Below are 16,189 nucleotides of genomic sequence, written 5' to 3'. Positions count from 1 at the left end.
AAAGCACACTTTTTCCTTTTACACTGCAGGACTTTAGAATAGGCTTAGGCCCTATAGCATACATAGAACGTTCCAAGGATGAGGGAGTTCCATATATGCAGAACACTCTGTGAAGAAAAGGTGATTCAGCAAGGGACCAGGGTGTAGCTAGAGTCTCTTTGGACTTTTTAGATATAAGAAGGTGTCCGGGTGCATGTTCACCGGAAAAGAAGACTTGAATGCCTAAGCCTTGCGTTCCCATTTTAAATCTCTATCCACTCCAGCCTGAGATACCTAAATAACACTGTTTTGACTGGCCTCTATTCACTGTGGGCAGCCCTCTGGAAAGAAAAGGAGTTTCTCTAAGGAAACACGGTGCTTCCATAGCATGGGTGGGAGTTCCTCCTGTCATGCTCTAGAGCTACAGGGTAACTTGACGTGAGTCCTTGCCTCAAGCTAAGGCCTGAAAAGCCCTGCTGAAGCGAAAGCGCTTAGCATTTTCCATTATGTCGTATTGGAAGTTCTGCTTTACTTGAACGTTTCTTCACTCTACCAGACACTAGGCACCCTAGTGTAGGCACCCTCTTTCGTACAACTACAGTGAGTACCAGCAGTCTCCTTTACCCTTCTAAGAAACATCCAGACCTAGAAGCCTTTCTCAGTCACACTATGTATTCAGAGTTTAAGGCAACTCGCTGCACCCTTCCTTAGAAAGCTAGGTGGACTCAGCTCTTCAACAGCTCCAGGGATTCTGTTCTCTCACGACATACATGCCATTGAAGTCTGCCTCATTGCTCTCATTGGAGCTACACTAAGAAACACAATCTGCTTCGCCTTCTTCTAGGAACTCTTACCCAAGGACCCCATACCTACAGGAGAAAGGAGGCTTGCATTCCTACTGGAATCTAAGCAAAGTTTTTCCTGTTACACTGCAGGACTTTAGAATAGGTTCAGGCCCGAAGGGTTACATAGAGCGTTCCAAGAATGAGGGAGTTCGATACATGCAGAAAACCCTGTGAAGAAAAGTTGATTCAGCAAGGGACCAGGGTTTGGCTAGAGTCTCTATTGACTTGTTAGAAATCAGAAGGGTTTCGGCTGCATGTTAACCCGAGAAGGAGACCTGGTGGCACAAGCCTTGCTTTCCCATGTTAAATCTCTAAACATGCTTCCCTGAAGAATCCTAAATAACACTGTTTTTACCTGGCTTCTGGTCACTGTAGGCAGCCCTCTCGAAAGAAAAGGAGTTTTCTCTAAGGAAACACGGTGCTTCCATAGCATGGGTGGGAGCTCCTGCTGTCCTGCTCTAGAGCTACAGGGAAACTTGACGTGAGTGTTTGCCTCAAGCTAAGGCCTGAAAAGCCTTGCTGAAGCGAAAGCGCTTAGCAGTTTCCATTATGTCGTATTCGAAGTTCTGCTTTACTTGAATGTTTCTTCACTTACCAGACACAAGGCACCCTCGTGTAGGCACCCTTTTTCGTAGAAATACAGTGAGTACCAGCAGTCTTCTTTGCTCTTCTAAGAAACATCCAGACCTAGAAGCCTTTCCCAGTCACTCTATGTAATCAGAGTGTAGGGCAACTCGCTGCACCCTTCCTTAGGAAGCTAGGTGGACTCAGCTCTTCAACAGCTCCAGGGATTCTGTTCTCTCACGTCCTACATGCCATGGAAGTCTGCCTCATTGCCCTCTGTGGAGCTTCACTAAGATACACAATCTGCTTCGCCTACCTCTAGGAACTCTTACCCAATGACCCCATACCTACAGGAGAAAGGAGGCTTGCATTCCTACTGGAACCAAAGCACAGTTTTTCCTTTTACACTGCAGGACTTTAGAATAGGCTTAGGCCCTATAGCATACATAGAACGTTCCAAGGATGAGGGAGTTCCATATATGCAGAACACTCTGTGAAGAAAAGGTGATTCAGCAAGGGACCAGGGTGTAGCTAGAGTCTCTTTGGACTTTTTAGATATAAGAAGGTGTCCGGGTGCATGTTCACCGGAAAAGAAGACTTGAATGCCTAAGCCTTGCGTTCCCATTTTAAATCTCTATCCACGCCAGCCTGAGATACCTAAATAACACTGTTTTGACTGGCCTCTATTCACTGTGGGCAGCCCTCTGGAAAGAAAAGGAGTTTCTCTAAGGAAACACGGTGCTTCCATAGCATGGGTGAGAGTTCCTCCTGTCATGCTCTAGAGCTACAGGGTAACTTGACGTGAGTCCTTGCCTCAAGCTAAGGCCTGAAAAGCCCTGCTGAAGCGAAAGCGCTTAGCATTTTCCATTATGTCGTATTGGAAGTTCTGCTTTACTTGAACGTTTCTTCACTCTACCAGACACTAGGCACCCTAGTGTAGGCACCCTCTTTCGTACAACTACAGTGAGTACCAGCAGTCTCCTTTACCCTTCTAAGAAACATCCAGACCTAGAAGCCTTTCCCAGTCACACTATGTATTCAGAGTTTAAGGCAACTCGCTGCACCCTTCCTTAGAAAGCTAGGTGGACTCAGCTCTTCAACAGCTCCAGGGATTCTGTTCTCTCACGACATACATGCCATTGAAGTCTGCCTCATTGCTCTCATTGGAGCTACACTAAGAAACACAATCTGCTTCGCCTTCTTCTAGGAACTCTTACCCAAGGACCCCATACCTACAGGAGAAAGGAGGCTTGCATTCCTACTGGAATCTAAGCAAAGTTTTTCCTGTTACACTGCAGGACTTTAGAATAGGTTCAGGCCCGAAGGGTTACATAGAGCGTTCCAAGAATGAGGGAGTTCGATACATGCAGAAAACCCTGTGAAGAAAAGTTGATTCAGCAAGGGACCAGGGTTTGGCTAGAGTCTCTATTGACTTGTTAGAAATCAGAAGGGTTTCGGCTGCATGTTAACCCGAGAAGGAGACCTGGTGGCACAAGCCTTGCTTTCCCATGTTAAATCTCTAAACATGCTTCCCTGAAGAATCCTAAATAACACTGTTTTTACCTGGCTTCTGGTCACTGTAGGCAGCCCTCTGGAAAGAAAAGGAGTTTTCTCTAAGGAAACACGGTGCTTCCATAGCATGGGTGGGAGCTCCTGCTGTCCTGCTCTAGAGCTACAGGGAAACTTGACGTGAGTGTTTGCCTCAAGCTAAGGCCTGAAAAGCCTTGCTGAAGCGAAAGCGCTTAGCAGTTTCCATTATGTCGTATTCGAAGTTCTGCTTTACTTGAATGTTTCTTCACTTACCAGACACAAGGCACCCTCGTGTAGGCACCCTTTTTCGTAGAAATACAGTGAGTACCAGCAGTCTTCTTTGCTCTTCTAAGAAACATCCAGACCTAGAAGCCTTTCCCAGTCACTCTATGTAATCAGAGTGTAGGGCAACTCGCTGCACCCTTCCTTAGGAAGCTAGGTGGACTCAGCTCTTCAACAGCTCCAGGGATTCTGTTCTCTCACGTCCTACATGCCATGGAAGTCTGCCTCATTGCCCTCTGTGGAGCTTCACTAAGATACACAATCTGCTTCGCCTACCTCTAGGAACTCTTACCCAATGACCCCATACCTACAGGAGAAAGGAGGCTTGCATTCCTACTGGAACCAAAGCACACTTTTTCCTTTTACACTGCAGGACTTTAGAATAGGCTTAGGCCCTATAGCATACATACAACGTTCCAAGGATGAGGGAGTTCCATATATGCAGAACACTCTGTGAAGAAAAGGTGATTCAGCAAGGGACCAGGGTGTAGCTAGAGTCTCTTTGGACTTTTTAGATATAAGAAGGTGTCCGGGTCATGTTCACCGGAAAAGAAGACCTGAATGCCTAAGCCTTCCGTTCCCATTTTAAATCTGTATCCAGGCTGCCTTGAGATACCTAAATAACACTGTTTTTGACAGTCCTCTATTCACTGTGGGCTGCCCTCTGGAAAGAAAAGGAGTTTCTCTAAGGAAACACGGTGCTTCCATAGCATGGGTGGAGCTCGTGCTTTCCTGCTCTAGAGCTACAGGGAAACTTGACGTGAGTCTTTGCCTCAAGCTAAGGCCTGTAAAGCGCTGCTGAAGCGAAAGCGCTTAGCAGTTTCCATTATGTCGTATTGGAAGTTCTGCTTTACTTGAACGTTTCTTCACTCTACCAGACACTAGGCACCCTAGTGTAGGCACCCTCTTTCGTACAACTACAGTGAGTACCAGCAGTCTCCTTTACCCTTCTAAGAAACATCCAGACCTAGAAGCCTTTCCCAGTCACACTATGTATTCAGAGTTTAAGGCAACTCGCTGCACCCTTCCTTAGAAAGCTAGGTGGACTCAGCTCTTCAACAGCTCCAGGGATTCTGTTCTCTCACGACCTACATGCCATTGAAGTCTGCCTCATTGCTCTCATTGGAGCTACACTAAGAAACACAATCTGCTTCGCCTTCTTCTAGGAACTCTTACCCAAGGACCCCATACCTACAGGAGAAAGGAGGCTTGCATTCCTACTGGAATCTAAGCAAAGTTTTTCCTGTTACACTGCAGGACTTTAGAATAGGTTCAGGCCCGAAGGGTTACATAGAGCGTTCCAAGAATGAGGGAGTTCGATACATGCAGAAAACCCTGTGAAGAAAAGTTGATTCAGCAAGGGACCAGGGTTTGGCTAGAGTCTCTATTGACTTGTTAGAAATCAGAAGGGTTTCGGCTGCATGTTAACCCGAGAAGGAGACCTGGTGGCACAAGCCTTGCTTTCCCATGTTAAATCTCTAAACATGCTTCCCTGAAGAATCCTAAATAACACTGTTTTTACCTGGCTTCTGGTCACTGTAGGCAGCCCTCTGGAAAGAAAAGGAGTTTTCTCTAAGGAAACACGGTGCTTCCATAGCATGGGTGGGAGCTCCTGCTGTCCTGCTCTAGAGCTACAGGGAAACTTGACGTGAGTGTTTGCCTCAAGCTAAGGCCTGAAAAGCCTTGCTGAAGCGAAAGCGCTTAGCAGTTTCCATTATGTCGTATTCCAAGTTCTGCTTTACTTGAATGTTTCTTCACTTACCAGACACAAGGCACCCTCGTGTAGGCACCCTTTTTCGTAGAAATACAGTGAGTACCAGCAGTCTTCTTTGCTCTTCTAAGAAACATCCAGACCTAGAAGCCTTTCCCAGTCACTCTATGTAATCAGAGTGTAGGGCAACTCGCTGCACCCTTCCTTAGGAAGCTAGGTGGACTCAGCTCTTCAACAGCTCCAGGGATTCTGTTCTCTCACGTCCTACATGCCATGGAAGCCTGCCTCATTGCCCTCTGTGGAGCTTCACTAAGATACACAATCTGCTTCGCCTACCTCTAGGAACTCTTACCCAATGACCCCATACCTACAGGAGAAAGGAGGCTTGCATTCCTACTGGAACCAAAGCACAGTTTTTCCTTTTACACTGCAGGACTTTAGAATAGGCTTAGGCCCTATAGCATACATAGAACGTTCCAAGGATGAGGGAGTTCCATATATGCAGAACACTCTGTGAAGAAAAGTTGATTCAGCAAGGGACCAGGGTGTAGCTAGAGTCTCTTTGGACTTTTTAGATATAAGAAGGTGTCCGGGTGCATGTTCACCGGAAAAGAAGACTTGAATGCCTAAGCCTTGCGTTCCCATTTTAAATCTCTATCCACGCCAGCCTGAGATACCTAAATAACACTGTTTTGACTGGCCTCTATTCACTGTGGGCAGCCCTCTGGAAAGAAAAGGAGTTTCTCTAAGGAAACACGGTGCTTCCATAGCATGGGTGGGAGTTCCTCCTGTCATGCTCTAGAGCTACAGGGTAACTTGACGTGAGTCCTTGCCTCAAGCTAAGGCCTGAAAAGCCCTGCTGAAGCGAAAGCGCTTAGCATTTTCCATTATGTCGTATTGGAAGTTCTGCTTTACTTGAACGTTTCTTCACTCTACCAGACACTAGGCACCCTAGTGTAGGCACCCTCTTTCGTACAACTACAGTGAGTACCAGCAGTCTCCTTTACCCTTCTAAGAAACATCCAGACCTAGAAGCCTTTCCCAGTCACACTATGTATTCAGAGTTTAAGGCAACTCGCTGCACCCTTCCTTAGAAAGCTAGGTGGACTCAGCTCTTCAACAGCTCCAGGGATTCTGTTCTCTCACGACATACATGCCATTGAAGTCTGCCTCATTGCTCTCATTGGAGCTACACTAAGAAACACAATCTGCTTCGCCTTCTTCTAGGAACTCTTACCCAAGGACCCCATACCTACAGGAGAAAGGAGGCTTGCATTCCTACTGGAATCTAAGCAAAGTTTTTCCTGTTACACTGCAGGACTTTAGAATAGGTTCAGGCCCGAAGGGTTACATAGAGCGTTCCAAGAATGAGGGAGTTCGATACATGCAGAAAACCCTGTGAAGAAAAGTTGATTCAGCAAGGGACCAGGGTTTGGCTAGAGTCTCTATTGACTTGTTAGAAATCAGAAGGGTTTCGGCTGCATGTTAACCCGAGAAGGAGACCTGGTGGCACAAGCCTTGCTTTCCCATGTTAAATCTCTAAACATGCTTCCCTGAAGAATCCTAAATAACACTGTTTTTACCTGGCTTCTGGTCACTGTAGGCAGCCCTCTCGAAAGAAAAGGAGTTTTCTCTAAGGAAACACGGTGCTTCCATAGCATGGGTGGGAGCTCCTGCTGTCCTGCTCTAGAGCTACAGGGAAACTTGACGTGAGTGTTTGCCTCAAGCTAAGGCCTGAAAAGCCTTGCTGAAGCGAAAGCGCTTAGCAGTTTCCATTATGTCGTATTCGAAGTTCTGCTTTACTTGAATGTTTCTTCACTTACCAGACACAAGGCACCCTCGTGTAGGCACCCTTTTTCGTAGAAATACAGTGAGTACCAGCAGTCTTCTTTGCTCTTCTAAGAAACATCCAGACCTAGAAGCCTTTCCCAGTCACTCTATGTAATCAGAGTGTAGGGCAACTCGCTGCACCCTTCCTTAGGAAGCTAGGTGGACTCAGCTCTTCAACAGCTCCAGGGATTCTGTTCTCTCACGTCCTACATGCCATGGAAGTCTGCCTCATTGCCCTCTGTGGAGCTTCACTAAGATACACAATCTGCTTCGCCTACCTCTAGGAACTCTTACCCAATGACCCCATACCTACAGGAGAAAGGAGGCTTGCATTCCTACTGGAACCAAAGCACAGTTTTTCCTTTTACACTGCAGGACTTTAGAATAGGCTTAGGCCCTATAGCATACATACAACGTTCCAAGGATGAGGGAGTTCCATATATGCAGAACACTCTGTGAAGAAAAGGTGATTCAGCAAGGGACCAGGGTGTAGCTAGAGTCTCTTTGGACTTTTTAGATATAAGAAGGTGTCCGGGTGCATGTTCACCGGAAAAGAAGACTTGAATGCCTAAGCCTTGCGTTCCCATTTTAAATCTCTATCCACGCCAGCCTGAGATACCTAAATAACACTGTTTTGACTGGCCTCTATTCACTGTGGGCAGCCCTCTGGAAAGAAAAGGAGTTTCTCTAAGGAAACACGGTGCTTCCATAGCATGGGTGAGAGTTCCTCCTGTCATGCTCTAGAGCTACAGGGTAACTTGACGTGAGTCCTTGCCTCAAGCTAAGGCCTGAAAAGCCCTGCTGAAGCGAAAGCGCTTAGCATTTTCCATTATGTCGTATTGGAAGTTCTGCTTTACTTGAACGTTTCTTCACTCTACCAGACACTAGGCACCCTAGTGTAGGCACCCTCTTTCGTACAACTACAGTGAGTACCAGCAGTCTCCTTTACCCTTCTAAGAAACATCCAGACCTAGAAGCCTTTCCCAGTCACACTATGTATTCAGAGTTTAAGGCAACTCGCTGCACCCTTCCTTAGAAAGCTAGGTGGACTCAGCTCTTCAACAGCTCCAGGGATTCTGTTCTCTCACGACATACATGCCATTGAAGTCTGCCTCATTGCTCTCATTGGAGCTACACTAAGAAACACAATCTGCTTCGCCTTCTTCTAGGAACTCTTACCCAAGGACCCCATACCTACAGGAGAAAGGAGGCTTGCATTCCTACTGGAATCTAAGCAAAGTTTTTCCTGTTACACTGCAGGACTTTAGAATAGGTTCAGGCCCGAAGGGTTACATAGAGCGTTCCAAGAATGAGGGAGTTCGATACATGCAGAAAACCCTGTGAAGAAAAGTTGATTCAGCAAGGGACCAGGGTTTGGCTAGAGTCTCTATTGACTTGTTAGAAATCAGAAGGGTTTCGGCTGCATGTTAACCCGAGAAGGAGACCTGGTGGCACAAGCCTTGCTTTCCCATGTTAAATCTCTAAACATGCTTCCCTGAAGAATCCTAAATAACACTGTTTTTACCTGGCTTCTGGTCACTGTAGGCAGCCCTCTGGAAAGAAAAGGAGTTTTCTCTAAGGAAACACGGTGCTTCCATAGCATGGGTGGGAGCTCCTGCTGTCCTGCTCTAGAGCTACAGGGAAACTTGACGTGAGTGTTTGCCTCAAGCTAAGGCCTGAAAAGCCTTGCTGAAGCGAAAGCGCTTAGCAGTTTCCATTATGTCGTATTCGAAGTTCTGCTTTACTTGAATGTTTCTTCACTTACCAGACACAAGGCACCCTCGTGTAGGCACCCTTTTTCGTAGAAATACAGTGAGTACCAGCAGTCTTCTTTGCTCTTCTAAGAAACATCCAGACCTAGAAGCCTTTCCCAGTCACTCTATGTAATCAGAGTGTAGGGCAACTCGCTGCACCCTTCCTTAGGAAGCTAGGTGGACTCAGCTCTTCAACAGCTCCAGGGATTCTGTTCTCTCACGTCCTACATGCCATGGAAGTCTGCCTCATTGCCCTCTGTGGAGCTTCACTAAGATACACAATCTGCTTCGCCTACCTCTAGGAACTCTTACCCAATGACCCCATACCTACAGGAGAAAGGAGGCTTGCATTCCTACTGGAACCAAAGCACACTTTTTCCTTTTACACTGCAGGACTTTAGAATAGGCTTAGGCCCTATAGCATACATACAACGTTCCAAGGATGAGGGAGTTCCATATATGCAGAACACTCTGTGAAGAAAAGGTGATTCAGCAAGGGACCAGGGTGTAGCTAGAGTCTCTTTGGACTTTTTAGATATAAGAAGGTGTCCGGGTCATGTTCACCGGAAAAGAAGACCTGAATGCCTAAGCCTTCCGTTCCCATTTTAAATCTGTATCCAGGCTGCCTTGAGATACCTAAATAACACTGTTTTTGACAGTCCTCTATTCACTGTGGGCTGCCCTCTGGAAAGAAAAGGAGTTTCTCTAAGGAAACACGGTGCTTCCATAGCATGGGTGGAGCTCGTGCTTTCCTGCTCTAGAGCTACAGGGAAACTTGACGTGAGTCTTTGCCTCAAGCTAAGGCCTGTAAAGCGCTGCTGAAGCGAAAGCGCTTAGCAGTTTCCATTATGTCGTATTGGAAGTTCTGCTTTACTTGAACGTTTCTTCACTCTACCAGACACTAGGCACCCTAGTGTAGGCACCCTCTTTCGTACAACTACAGTGAGTACCAGCAGTCTCCTTTACCCTTCTAAGAAACATCCAGACCTAGAAGCCTTTCCCAGTCACACTATGTATTCAGAGTTTAAGGCAACTCGCTGCACCCTTCCTTAGAAAGCTAGGTGGACTCAGCTCTTCAACAGCTCCAGGGATTCTGTTCTCTCACGACCTACATGCCATTGAAGTCTGCCTCATTGCTCTCATTGGAGCTACACTAAGAAACACAATCTGCTTCGCCTTCTTCTAGGAACTCTTACCCAAGGACCCCATACCTACAGGAGAAAGGAGGCTTGCATTCCTACTGGAATCTAAGCAAAGTTTTTCCTGTTACACTGCAGGACTTTAGAATAGGTTCAGGCCCGAAGGGTTACATAGAGCGTTCCAAGAATGAGGGAGTTCGATACATGCAGAAAACCCTGTGAAGAAAAGTTGATTCAGCAAGGGACCAGGGTTTGGCTAGAGTCTCTATTGACTTGTTAGAAATCAGAAGGGTTTCGGCTGCATGTTAACCCGAGAAGGAGACCTGGTGGCACAAGCCTTGCTTTCCCATGTTAAATCTCTAAACATGCTTCCCTGAAGAATCCTAAATAACACTGTTTTTACCTGGCTTCTGGTCACTGTAGGCAGCCCTCTGGAAAGAAAAGGAGTTTTCTCTAAGGAAACACGGTGCTTCCATAGCATGGGTGGGAGCTCCTGCTGTCCTGCTCTAGAGCTACAGGGAAACTTGACGTGAGTGTTTGCCTCAAGCTAAGGCCTGAAAAGCCTTGCTGAAGCGAAAGCGCTTAGCAGTTTCCATTATGTCGTATTCCAAGTTCTGCTTTACTTGAATGTTTCTTCACTTACCAGACACAAGGCACCCTCGTGTAGGCACCCTTTTTCGTAGAAATACAGTGAGTACCAGCAGTCTTCTTTGCTCTTCTAAGAAACATCCAGACCTAGAAGCCTTTCCCAGTCACTCTATGTAATCAGAGTGTAGGGCAACTCGCTGCACCCTTCCTTAGGAAGCTAGGTGGACTCAGCTCTTCAACAGCTCCAGGGATTCTGTTCTCTCACGTCCTACATGCCATGGAAGCCTGCCTCATTGCCCTCTGTGGAGCTTCACTAAGATACACAATCTGCTTCGCCTACCTCTAGGAACTCTTACCCAATGACCCCATACCTACAGGAGAAAGGAGGCTTGCATTCCTACTGGAACCAAAGCACAGTTTTTCCTTTTACACTGCAGGACTTTAGAATAGGCTTAGGCCCTATAGCATACATAGAACGTTCCAAGGATGAGGGAGTTCCATATATGCAGAACACTCTGTGAAGAAAAGTTGATTCAGCAAGGGACCAGGGTGTAGCTAGAGTCTCTTTGGACTTTTTAGATATAAGAAGGTGTCCGGGTGCATGTTCACCGGAAAAGAAGACTTGAATGCCTAAGCCTTGCGTTCCCATTTTAAATCTCTATCCACGCCAGCCTGAGATACCTAAATAACACTGTTTTGACTGGCCTCTATTCACTGTGGGCAGCCCTCTGGAAAGAAAAGGAGTTTCTCTAAGGAAACACGGTGCTTCCATAGCATGGGTGGGAGTTCCTCCTGTCATGCTCTAGAGCTACAGGGTAACTTGACGTGAGTCCTTGCCTCAAGCTAAGGCCTGAAAAGCCCTGCTGAAGCGAAAGCGCTTAGCATTTTCCATTATGTCGTATTGGAAGTTCTGCTTTACTTGAACGTTTCTTCACTCTACCAGACACTAGGCACCCTAGTGTAGGCACCCTCTTTCGTACAACTACAGTGAGTACCAGCAGTCTCCTTTACCCTTCTAAGAAACATCCAGACCTAGAAGCCTTTCCCAGTCACACTATGTATTCAGAGTTTAAGGCAACTCGCTGCACCCTTCCTTAGAAAGCTAGGTGGACTCAGCTCTTCAACAGCTCCAGGGATTCTGTTCTCTCACGACATACATGCCATTGAAGTCTGCCTCATTGCTCTCATTGGAGCTACACTAAGAAACACAATCTGCTTCGCCTTCTTCTAGGAACTCTTACCCAAGGACCCCATACCTACAGGAGAAAGGAGGCTTGCATTCCTACTGGAATCTAAGCAAAGTTTTTCCTGTTACACTGCAGGACTTTAGAATAGGTTCAGGCCCGAAGGGTTACATAGAGCGTTCCAAGAATGAGGGAGTTCGATACATGCAGAAAACCCTGTGAAGAAAAGTTGATTCAGCAAGGGACCAGGGTTTGGCTAGAGTCTCTATTGACTTGTTAGAAATCAGAAGGGTTTCGGCTGCATGTTAACCCGAGAAGGAGACCTGGTGGCACAAGCCTTGCTTTCCCATGTTAAATCTCTAAACATGCTTCCCTGAAGAATCCTAAATAACACTGTTTTTACCTGGCTTCTGGTCACTGTAGGCAGCCCTCTGGAAAGAAAAGGAGTTTTCTCTAAGGAAACACGGTGCTTCCATAGCATGGGTGGGAGCTCCTGCTGTCCTGCTCTAGAGCTACAGGGAAACTTGACGTGAGTGTTTGCCTCAAGCTAAGGCCTGAAAAGCCTTGCTGAAGCGAAAGCGCTTAGCAGTTTCCATTATGTCGTATTCGAAGTTCTGCTTTACTTGAATGTTTCTTCACTTACCAGACACAAGGCACCCTCGTGTAGGCACCCTTTTTCGTAGAAATACAGTGAGTACCAGCAGTCTTCTTTGCTCTTCTAAGAAACATCCAGACCTAGAAGCCTTTCCCAGTCACTCTATGTAATCAGAGTGTAGGGCAACTCGCTGCACCCTTCCTTAGGAAGCTAGGTGGACTCAGCTCTTCAACAGCTCCAGGGATTCTGTTCTCTCACGTCCTACATGCCATGGAAGTCTGCCTCATTGCCCTCTGTGGAGCTTCACTAAGATACACAATCTGCTTCGCCTACCTCTAGGAACTCTTACCCAATGACCCCATACCTACAGGAGAAAGGAGGCTTGCATTCCTACTGGAACCAAAGCACAGTTTTTCCTTTTACACTGCAGGACTTTAGAATAGGCTTAGGCCCTATAGCATACATAGAACGTTCCAAGGATGAGGGAGTTCCATATATGCAGAACACTCTGTGAAGAAAAGGTGATTCAGCAAGGGACCAGGGTGTAGCTAGAGTGTCTTTGGACTTTTTAGGTATAAGAAGGTGTCCGGGTGCATGTTCACCGGAAAAGAAGACTTGAATGCCTAAGCCTTGCGTTCCCATTTTAAATCTCTATCCACTCCAGCCTGAGATACCTAAATAACACTGTTTTGACTGGCCTCTATTCACTGTGGGCAGCCCTCTGGAAAGAAAAGGAGTTTCTCTAAGGAAACACGGTGCTTCCATAGCATGGGTGGAGCTCGTGCTTTCCTGCTCTAGAGCTACAGGGAAACTTGACGTGAGTCTTTGCCTCAAGCTAAGGCCTGTAAAGCGCTGCTGAAGCGAAAGCGCTTAGCAGTTTCCATTATGTCGTATTGGAAGTTCTGCTTTACTTGAACGTTTCTTCACTCTACCAGACACTAGGCACCCTAGTGTAGGCACCCTCTTTCGTACAACTACAGTGAGTACCAGCAGTCTCCTTTACCCTTCTAAGAAACATCCAGACCTAGAAGCCTTTCCCAGTCACACTATGTATTCAGAGTTTAAGGCAACTCGCTGCACCCTTCCTTAGAAAGCTAGGTGGACTCAGCTCTTCAACAGCTCCAGGGATTCTGTTCTCTCACGACATACATGCCATTGAAGTCTGCCTCTTTGCTCTCATTGGAGCTACACTAAGAAACACAATCTGCTTCGCCTTCTTCTAGGAACTCTTACCCAAGGACCCCATACTTACAGGAGAAAGGAGGCTTGCATTCCTACTGGAATCTAAGCAAAGTTTTTCCTGTTACACTGCAGGACTTTAGAATAGGTTTAGGCCCGAAGGGTTACATAGAGCGTTCCAAGAATGAGGGAGTTCGATACATGCAGAAAACCCTGTGAAGAAAAGTTGATTCAGCAAGGGACCAGGGTTTGGCTAGAGTCTCTATTGACTTGTTAGAAATCAGAAGGGTTTCGGCTGCATGTTAACCCGAGAAGGAGACCTGATGGCACAAGCCTTGCTTTCCCATGTTAAATCTCTAAACATGCTTCCCTGAAGAATCCTAAATAACACTGTTTTTACCTGGCTTCTGGTCATTGTAGGCAGCCCTCTCGAAAGAAAAGGAGTTTTCTCTAAGGAAACACGGTGCTTCCATAGCATGGGTGGGAGCTCCTGCTGTCCTGCTCTAGAGCTACAGGGAAACTTGACGTGAGTGTTTGCCTCAAGCTAAGGCCTGAAAAGCCTTGCTGAAGCGAAAGCGCTTAGCAGTTTCCATTATGTCGTATTCGAAGTTCTGCTTTACTTGAATGTTTCTTCACTTACCAGACACAAGGCACCCTCGTGTAGGCACCCTATTTCGTAGAAATACAGTGAGTACCAGCAGTCTTCTTTGCTCTTCTAAGAATCATCCAGACCTAGAAGCCTTTCCCAGTCACTCTATGTAATCAGAGTGTAGGGCAACTCGCTGCACCCTTCCTTAGGAAGCTAGGTGGACTCAGCTCTTCAACAGCTCCAGGGATTCTGTTCTCTCACGTCCTACATGCCATGGAAGTCTGCCTCATTGCCCTCTGTGGAGCTTCACTAAGATACACAATCTGCTTCGCCTACCTCTAGGAACTCGTACCCAATGACCCCATACCTACAGGAGAAAGGAGGCTTGCATTCCTACTGGAACCAAAGCACAGTTTTTCCTTTTACACTGCAGGACTTTAGAATAGGCTTAGGCCCTATAGCATACATAGAACGTTCCAAGGATGAGGGAGTTCCATATATGCAGAACACTCTGTGAAGAAAAGGTGATTCAGCAAGGGACCAGGGTGTAGCTAGAGTCTCTTTGGACTTTTTAGATATAAGAAGGTGTCCGGGTGCATGTTCACCGGAAAAGAAGACTTGAATGCCTAAGCCTTGCGTTCCCATTTTAAATCTCTATCCATGCCAGCCTGAGATACCTAAATAACACTGTTTTGACTGGCCTCTATTCACTGTGGGCAGCCCTCTGGAAAGAAAAGGAGTTTCTCTAAGGAAACACGGTGCTTCCATAGCATGGGTGGGAGTTCCTCCTGTCATGCTCTAGAGCTACAGGGTAACTTGACGTGAGTCCTTGCCTCCAGCTAAGGCCTGAAAAGCCCTGCTGAAGCGAAAGCGCTTAGCATTTTCCATTATGTCGTATTGGAAGTTCTGCTTTACTTGAACGTTTCTTCACTCTACCAGACACTAGGCACCCTAGTGTAGGCACCCTTTTTCGTACAACTACAGTGAGTACCAGCAGTCTCCTTTACCCTTCTAAGAAACATCCAGACCTAGAAGCCTTTCCCAGTCACACTATGTATTCAGAGTTTAAGGCAACTCGCTGCACCCTTCCTTAGAAAGCTAGGTGGACTCAGCTCTTCAACAGCTCCAGGGATTCTGTTCTCTCACGACCTACATGCCATTGAAGTCTGCCTCATTGCTCTCATTGGAGCTACACTAAGAAACACAATCTGCTTCGCCTTCTTCTAGGAACTCTTACCCAAGGACCCCATACCTACAGGAGAAAGGAGGCTTGCATTCCTACTGGAATCTAAGCAAAGTTTTTCCTGTTACACTGCAGGACTTTAGAATAGGTTCAGGCCCGAAGGGTTACATAGAGCGTTCCAAGAATGAGGGAGTTCGATACATGCAGAAAACCCTGTGAAGAAAAGTTGATTCAGCAAGGGACCAGGGTTTGGCTAGAGTCTCTATTGACTTGTTAGAAATCAGAAGGGTTTCGGCTGCATGTTAACCCGAGAAGGAGACCTGGTGGCACAAGCCTTGCTTTCCCATGTTAAATCTCTAAACATGCTTCCCTGAAGAATCCTAAATAACACTGTTTTTACCTGGCTTCTGGTCACTGTAGGCAGCCCTCTCGAAAGAAAAGGAGTTTTCTCTAAGGAAACACGGTGCTTCCATAGCATGGGTGGGAGCTCCTGCTGTCCTGCTCTAGAGCTACAGGGAAACTTGACGTGAGTGTTTGCCTCAAGCTAAGGCCTGAAAAGCCTTGCTGAAGCGAAAGCGCTTAGCAGTTTCCATTATGTCGTATTCGAAGTTCTGCTTTACTTGAATGTTTCTTCACTTACCAGACACAAGGCACCCTCGTGTAGGCACCCTTTTTCGTAGAAATACAGTGAGTACCAGCAGTCTTCTTTGCTCTTCTAAGAAACATCCAGACCTAGAAGCCTTTCCCAGTCACTCTATGTAATCAGAGTGTAGGGCAACTCGCTGCACCCTTCCTTAGGAAGCTAGGTGGACTCAGCTCTTCAACAGCTCCAGGGATTCTGTTCTCTCACGTCCTACATGCCATGGAAGTCTGCCTCATTGCCCTCTGTGGAGCTTCACTAAGATACACAATCTGCTTCGCCTACCTCTAGGAACTCTTACCCAATGACCCCATACCTACAGGAGAAAGGAGGCTTGCATTCCTACTGGAACCAAAGCACAGTTTTTCCTTTTACACTGCAGGACTTTAGAATAGGCTTAGGCCCTATAGCATACATAGAACGTTCCAAGGATGAGGGAGTTCCATATATGCAGAACACTCTGTGAAGAAAAGGTGATTCAGCAAGGGACCAGGGTGTAGCTAGAGTCTCTTTGGACTTTTTAGATATAAGAAGGTGTCCGGGTCATGTTCACCGGAAAAGAAGACCTGAATGCCTAAGCCTTCCGTTCCCATTTTA

Source organism: Balaenoptera physalus (assembly GCF_965194825.1).
Source record: "Balaenoptera physalus genome assembly, chromosome: 21".
Lineage (NCBI taxonomy): Eukaryota > Metazoa > Chordata > Mammalia > Artiodactyla > Balaenopteridae > Balaenoptera > Balaenoptera physalus.
This window is presented reverse-complemented; position numbering follows the sequence as displayed.